At 38.7% G+C, this 8,226-nt stretch overlaps 1 long non-coding RNA gene across 1 annotated transcript; it reads right to left on the reverse strand.

The window, feature by feature from the left end:
- Positions 1-3,425: 3,425 nt before the first annotated feature.
- LOC126406142 (uncharacterized) lies at positions 3,426-4,683 on the reverse strand. Its single transcript, XR_007571658.1, has 3 exons — positions 4,622-4,683; positions 3,657-3,864; positions 3,426-3,537 (listed from the first exon to the last, which is right to left on the reverse strand). It is a non-coding gene; the product is annotated as an uncharacterized LOC126406142 (long non-coding RNA).
- Positions 4,684-8,226: the final 3,543 nt, after the last annotated feature.

Consider the following 8,226-nt stretch of genomic DNA (forward strand, 5'->3'; position numbering starts at 1 on the left):
GCGGTATATGGATCATAGACTACTTATGGAAAATAAGTTTTTTATTCCGCATCAAAGTTGGGTGAAACATCCTTGATCTCGTGATCTGTTAAGGATTTTGACAAAGGATTACTCGAAAAGTACACAGTAAAAGTAATTGATATTATGCATGCACGTAGTCTAGGAAGTGCAAAGTTTTGCGGTATATGGATCACAGACTACTTATGGAAAATAAGTTTTTTATTCTGCATCAAAGTTGGGTGAAACATCCTTGATCTCGTGATCTGTTGAGGATTTTGACACAGGATTACTCGAAAACTACACAGTAAAAGTACTTCATATTATTCATGCACGTAGTCTCGGAAGTACTAAGTTCATCGGTATATGAATCATGGACTACTTATGGAAAATACGTTTTTTATTCTACGTCAAAATTCGGCAAAATATCCTTGAACTTGTCCTCTGCAGTCTGACCCACAGTGACTACCAGCAGCTCTTCAGAGCCGTTTCATTATGATTACCGTAAGTGTTAGTAGATTCGCGCACTAGAAAAAAACGTGCGGCTGATTTGATCAAGCAAAAGCGTTCCACTACGTGACTCTTGGCTCTTATCCCCTAACTAACGCTTGTTTCTGTTTCACTAACGATATTTTCACCCCATTAAGTCACATCCCGTTATTTCCCGTTATTTCCTCTGTAAACCTAACGTTACAGCAGCCTACAAGCATGCTGTGTCAATAAATCAGCTCCAACACTGTTAGAAATGTAGGCTAGTATTTAGCCTAATAACATCATGCTACAGCAGTAATGTCAGTTTTAGTCAAATGGCTGTAGCTCTCCCGGTAAATGTCATAAACTCTGGACACATTTTCCCTGTATGTTGACATGATGGCCACGTTTCCCAGATCGCTCTTAGCTTAAGAAGATCTTTCACGAAGAAGCAGTTGTAAGATCGAGCTGACCCACTCTTAACAGTCTTCTTAGCCACCAAACGCTCACAGATCCAGCCGCAGTAGGCACATTAATATTTAATTTAATTTTAATTTAATTTAATTTTATATACTTTATTAATCCCCGAGGGGAAATTCAATTTTTCACTCTGTTTGTCAATTACACACAGGTCCGAACACACACATGCACAAACAGGACCTATACATGCACTAAGTGGAGAGATGTCAGAGTGGGCTGCCCATGACGGCCGCTCTGAGCGGTTGGGGCACCTCGGCAGTGCCCAGGAGGTGAGCTGGCACCTCTCCAGCTACCAGTCCACGCTCCATATTTTGGTCCAGACGGGGACTTGAACAGGCAACCCTCCGGTTCCCAACCCAAGTCCCTATGGACTGAGCTAGTGCCGCCCCAACACTAGCCTAAGCACCCTGTGTGCGCTCAGAGCTGTGGCACAAGTTACGCACTGAAATCTGGCGGAAGAAAAATAATAATAAGACGAAAAATAAGTAGGCTGTGTGTGACTTATGGCTGATAGTGGTGGGTGATCGATGTGCCTGACATCGATTGATTTAGTTTCAGCACCGCGGTAGTGGCCAGCTCCTGTTAAGAGTTTCTTAAAGAGTGATCTCAAGTAAAATCTTAAATGGATGCAGAAAGTGAAAAGAAAGCAATAGCCTCATTTAAAAAGTTGCCTCTATTTAATATGCATTTAATCTCTGATTCAATTTGAAAGCTATTTCTCAAGACAAGTTCTGTAATTACCTTGTCCGCTTTCATTCTGTTTATATCTTAACAGGAGCTGGCCACTACCGCAGTGCTGAAACTCTAAATTAATCGATGTCAGGCACATCGATCACCCACCACTTCATCACTGTCCCCATCTCTGTTTTAACATCTCCTCAATCTGGAAATCCATCGGTAAAAAAAAAAAAAAAAAAATTCTTCCTTTAGTGTTGTTTACAAATACTTCGGGTAGAAAACCAGCAGAGTTTAGCTATATATCACAGAACAAACGTTACTATTTCTGTGTGCACGTAATTAATATGGTTATCGTAGATTAGCTGGGCTAACGTTAACCGTTAGCTGTTAACGTTAGCCGTTAGCGTTGTCTATAACCATAGACTGTATAAAAATAAGGTAATAACTCAATAAACGGTCCGTGAATAAAATATTTTTTCCAGCGAATATCTTAGTTACAACATGATTGAACTAGCAAAGCAGTTTTGTGTTGCTATGTGTGGTATTTATTCAGTTATGGGAATTCACGATGTCTAGAAAGCATCAGTGGCTGCAGCTGACAGGGACAGTTAGCAAAGCTAACATCAGGACGTCATCTGTTAAAAGCCTCCCGTTGTCGGATACGACATGAAACTACTCCAGTTAGCTCAATCATGTTGTAACTCGGACATCCGCTGGAAAAAAATTTTTTTTTCACATTGACGAGACGGCATCACTGGAGCGGTCACTGTGGACGCGCTATGGACGCGGAGCTTGCTGTTTCTGTAGGTACACATTTCCTGGGGACACCTGCACGTCTCGGCCGCGCCCCCTCCATTGTGATTGGCTAAAGCGCAGCATCGTTCAAACTGGACCAGCAGACATTATGCTGGTCCATGCTGGTTTTGTTGTGTTTTGGTATGCTGGTATGCTGGTATGCTGGTTCATGCTGGTTTATGCTGGTATGCTGGTTGATGCTGGTTTATACTGGTATGCTGGTTCATGCTGGTATGCTGGTTGATGCTGGTATGCTGGTTTATGCTGGTTGATGCTGGTATGCTGGTTTATGCTGGTATGCTGGTTTATGCTGGTTTATGCTGGTTGTGTTGGTTGCCTGGATGCTGGGTTCACCAGAACAAAACATAATAGGCTACTGGTGACCAGCATCCCAGCACCAAAAGACAACATAATGCTAGTGATGACTAAAATAGGAAACTGTGATATTATGCTGGTCAACAGTACTAGATATATTGAGGATGTTAACTTGTTTATCAAGGTGGGATTGAATGTTGGAATTATGATAAAAGTCAGAGCATATGAAAATATTACAATGCCTCTTTGTGTCATGCATGCTCATAACTACCAAAATAAAGACAATGTAGGTTTTAACAGTATGGCTATTTAATATACAANTATATTGAGGATGTTAACTTGTTTATCAAGGTGGGATTGAATGTTGGAATTATGATAAAAGTCAGAGCATATGAAAATATTACAATGCCTCTTTGTGTCATGCATGCTCATAACTACCAAAATAAAGACAATGTAGGTTTTAACAGTATGGCTATTTAATATACAAGAGCAACACAAAAGCAAAGAACAAGCAAACACATAGCATATTATTAACATACCCTCTAAAACATATTCAACAAACTTACCCCAACATCTGCATTTAATGTATAAGAACAACAAAAGAATGAAGAACAACAAGCAAACACATAACATAACATCCCCCCTAAAACATAGCAAACAGCAAACTTACCCCAACATCTGCATTTGTGTGTCTGTTAATGTCCATTATTTTTTCTGTCAGGTACCGTCCAGCCTTTCCCAATCTGGCCCAGAGCTCTGCCTCATCCACATTTTTTGTCTGAAGCCAGTCCTTGAAGCAGACTGCACAGATAAACAGTGTTTGTCACACCAGAACAAAGAAAGATTTAATACTCCATATGAATAACAGTTGTTGGCATCCTGCAAAGACAATGTGGTTTCTACTGCTAAGAATTCCATACCTTTCAATGTGTGGAGTTTCTCTGGGGTTAAAGGCATCCTTTTTGTTTTGGTGGTGGGGCATTCCTTGCCTGTAAGGCTCCTTTCCCCCAGAGTCTTGGTTCCCCATATTGCCACGCCCAACTCCTTCACAAACATTGAATCACGGGTGTGATTATTTATTCTTCTCCACAGCTCTCTTCTGAGTTTCACCCCTTGTCCCAAGTGAATCTGACAAAAATCCAAAACAAAAGTAATCAGGGTATCAGATTGTACATTTGCATACAAAAGTCAAAACACTTTAAGTTTCGATGGTAGGCTAACCAATACAGATGCAGAGGTCTTGTTTGGTTCTATATACCTACACAAATACAGGAAAAAATAGAACCAAACTGTCAATTTTTTTGGGGGGTCCAGAAATTACTCAAAAATTAGTTTGAGAATGCAAATGATTTACAAAAATTAGAAATCAAAACATGGACAAAATTAACACTATTTTAGTTGCTGTCAGTGAAATATAGTACATATGAAAAATATATATCTCTAATTTTGAGGTGGAGAAAATTGTGTTTGTGCATGTCTACACAAGACATGGTGCACTGAATTTGAGGGTAGGCGTACTACAGATGTACATTCTACAGTTTCTGCATATGGTGAGTGAGTGAGTGAGTGAGTGAGTGGGTGGGTGAGTGAGTGAGTGAGTGAGTGAGTGAGTGAGTGAGTTTGGTGTCTGTGGGTCAAAATGGGGTGTTGTAGCATGTGTACTCAATGAATTCCTTTTTCTTTTACATGTTCTCCAAATCTTCACAGGAAACATACCAAAGCCATGGAGTTTCAGGTTGAAAAATTATATCTGTATTATTTTTCTTTTAGTAAGAATTTGAAATGACCCAAATAATGTACATAGAATAGCTGTTAAAGTTTTGTAGCTATGCTTGTCGTAGCAATGTATTGTATGCATTTATAGTAAACAGGACAAATATTTTACTTCGTCTCCTTCTAGAGTCAGCTCCACCCTTTCCTGCTCCTCTGGATTCTCACTGTCAGACTCTGCAACAGAATAGAACACAATGTAAACTTCAACAGCGACACCTTGCCTCAATTCACCAACTTGCATCAGGGCCTAAACTTTCACAGTTTCATTTATACCAGTTTAGTAAATACAGGCCTTATTTTCAAGAATCCTTGAGTGATATTTTTGTTGCACTTACTTTGTGAGGTCTTGGGTAGCTTTGGTGCAGAGTCTCTGACAGCTAGAAAGAGAACAAATATTAATCAACCAATCTATTTGTCACATGTAATAAAAGTGTCAGCTCCTTCCATTTGTGCAACAAAAACAGCCCAAGTGACTAGCAATATTTAATACATGTCTACATGTTGCATATATACTGTATATATGTATATATTGTGTACTGTATATGCTATAGCCTACAGTGCCTTGCAAAAGTATTCATACCCCCTGAACTTTTCCACATTTTGTCATGTTAGCACAAACTTAAATGTCTATTATTGGGATTTGATTTGATAGACACAAAGTAGCGCATCATTGTTAAGTGGAAGGAATATGATATGTGATGTTAAAGACTTTTTACAAATAAAAGTCTGAAAAGTGTGGTGTGCATATCGGGTCCGTGTATCATTCATTCATCCCATTTTCAATTTAAAATCAAAAATCAAAAAAATGAAAAAACGGTTTGTTTTTTAATTATTCGTTTAATAATCAAATTCAAAAATACAAAAAATGGTTTGTTTTTCTTATTTTTGATTTTATGCTCACATCAAAAATAGCAAATCGAAAAATGGGCCACGATTGAAATTTGATTTTGATTTTTCATTTGATCCAACTTGCATGACCCGGAAGATTAAAGTCGTACTTTAATGAGATTAGTTCAAATAAACACAAGAAGTTTGTGCTCTAGAGAAAGGATCAACACTCAGTGAATAACCTAAGCCCTATGATAAGCTAATATGGCAAGGCTTAACTATACAAACCAGTGAGCAGTGATAACTAACATGTCTTTGGGGTCATCGGGTGTGAACCTCCTTTCACCAGTGTTTCATCTGGTTAGAGTCATAATATTACGAGAATAAAGTCGTAGTTTTTAAGGAAATAACCAACAACAAACAGAATGTCCGTTTGTCTTTCATGCCGTAGCCTACTTGATTAGGTTCGGGAACCGGCACGGTTCCGTGTCAGTCGAAATGCGTTGTTTGTGACTCCGGGCCCAGCTCTGCCACTGATTGGCCAGTCTGACATTCTTCATAATACATATAGAACGTTAGTGAAACGCATAGGCCTCACAGAAACATGCGTTCGTTTGGGGACAAGTTAGTGGTCACGTTACTCGTTCCACAGGCGAAGGACCCCGGACACATAGCCTACAGTAAATAGTCTTTGTGACTCTTGACTCTTGTCCCCTAACTAACGCTTGTTTCTGTTTCACTAACGATATTTTCACCCCATTAAGTCACATCCCGTTATCTCCTCTGTAAACCTAACGTCACAGCAGCCTACAAGCATGCTGTGTCAATAAATCAGCTCAGACACTGTTAGAAATGTAATATTTAGCCTAATAACATCATGCTACAGCAGTAATAACGTCAGCTTTAGTCAAATGGCTCTAGCTCTCCCGGTAAATGTCATAAACCATTTTCCCTGTATGTTGACATGATAATGGCCGCGTTTTCCAGATCGCTCTTAGATCTTTCACTAAGAAGGAGTTGTAAGATCGAGCTGACCCACTCTTAACAGCCTTCTTAGCCACCAAACGCTCACAGATCCAGCCGCAGCAGGCACATTAATGATGTTACAACAGTGTGCGCCGTATAGGCTATATTTTGATCTATTGTATAGGTTACTTCAGATTTATATTGTTTGGCATTAATTGGTGACAGAAAAGAACGAATTTCATTCTGCAGGGAAACGTGTGTCCTCACTGTGCATATTGAATCTTGAATCTATGTTTTATGAAGACCCTGTGTGCGCTCAGAGCTGTGGCACAAGTTACGCACTGAAATCTGGCGGAAGAAAAATAATAATAAGACGAAAAATAAGTATGTGTGTGACTTATGGCTGATGAGGTGGTGGGTGATCGATGTGCCTGACATCGATTGATTTAATTTCAGCACCGCGGTAGTGGCCAGCTCCTGTTAAGAGCTTCTTAAAGAGCAATCTCAAGCAAAATCTTAAATGGATGCAGAAAGTGTAAAGAAAGCAATAGCCTAATTTAAAAAGTTGCCTCTATTGAAATACATTTAATCTCTGATTCAATTTGAAAGCTATTTCTCAAGACAAGTTCTGTAATTACCTTGTCCGCTTTAATTGTGTTTATATCTTAACAGGAGCTGACCACTACCGTGGTGCTGAAACTAAATCAATCGATGTCAGGCACATCGATCACCCACCACTTCATCAGCGCACATACATACATACATCAAGTCACACACATACTTATTTTTCGTCTGATTATTTTTCTTCCGCCAGATTTCAGTGCGTAACTTGTGCCACACCTCTGAGCGCACACAGGGTCTTCATAAAACATAGATTCAAGATTCAATATGCACAGTAAGGACACATGTTTCCCTGCAGAATAAAATTCGTTCTTTTCTGTCACCAATTAATGCCAAACAATATAAATCTCAAGTATGAAATAGATCCAAATATATACAGTGCGCACTGTTGTAACATCTCCTTGCTTGGTGTAATACTAGTTCCGACCCCCCTTTGTGGATGTGCAGTATGTGGTTCTGAGCGAAGCAGTGGCCAATGTGGCACCTTTCCTGATCTCATAAATACGAGATCTTATCTCATGATTACAAGATCCTTATTTCGGTTTCTAATTTATTTATCCAGTTTATGCAATGCGCTTTAATAGTTCCGGGTCACGCAAGTTGGATCAAATGAAAAATCAAAATTTTTGTATTTTTGAATTAGATTATTAAACGAATAATTAAAAAACAAACCGTTTTTTCGTTTTTTGATTTTTGATTTTAAATTGAAAATGGAATGAACGAATGATACACGGGCGAGGTGGCTGCAGTCGTTTTTTGGCACAACACTAGTCCTGGGACATTTTTGCTTGGCATTAACTCAGCTCTCACAAACTGCGCCGTAAAGCGTTAGCAGACGTGAATAGGACTTCTGTGAATCTGTGCTCGATTACTCGTCCTTATGGACCGGAAATGTGTCTCAGTAAACTGAAAATGACTTTGAGAACTGAAATTGAATTATGAAAACTGAATCTGCGAACTGAACTATTTGACTAAACTGTCTGAAACACTGTTTGTGTTTTGTGTCAATTTTTTTTGTTCTGTGTTTTAACTTGTAAAGCACTTTGAGTTGCATTTTATAGGCCTATGTATGAAAAGCACTACAGTATATTAAATAAAGTTTGATTTGATTTGAATGTGCAGTTAGCATAAAATGCCATTTCAAAGCAAAGAATTCAATTTAATTTTACTAAATTCAGTTTCAAATTATTGCAATTCAGTTTCAAAGAGTAAATTCAATTTCAAATTATGCCATTCAAATTCAATTCAAATTCAATTTCTAAATACAATTATTACAGGTGCCCAATTCAAATTCTACTGAAT

Source organism: Epinephelus moara, chromosome 18 (genome assembly GCF_006386435.1).
Source record: "Epinephelus moara isolate mb chromosome 18, YSFRI_EMoa_1.0, whole genome shotgun sequence".
NCBI lineage: Eukaryota > Metazoa > Chordata > Actinopteri > Perciformes > Serranidae > Epinephelus > Epinephelus moara.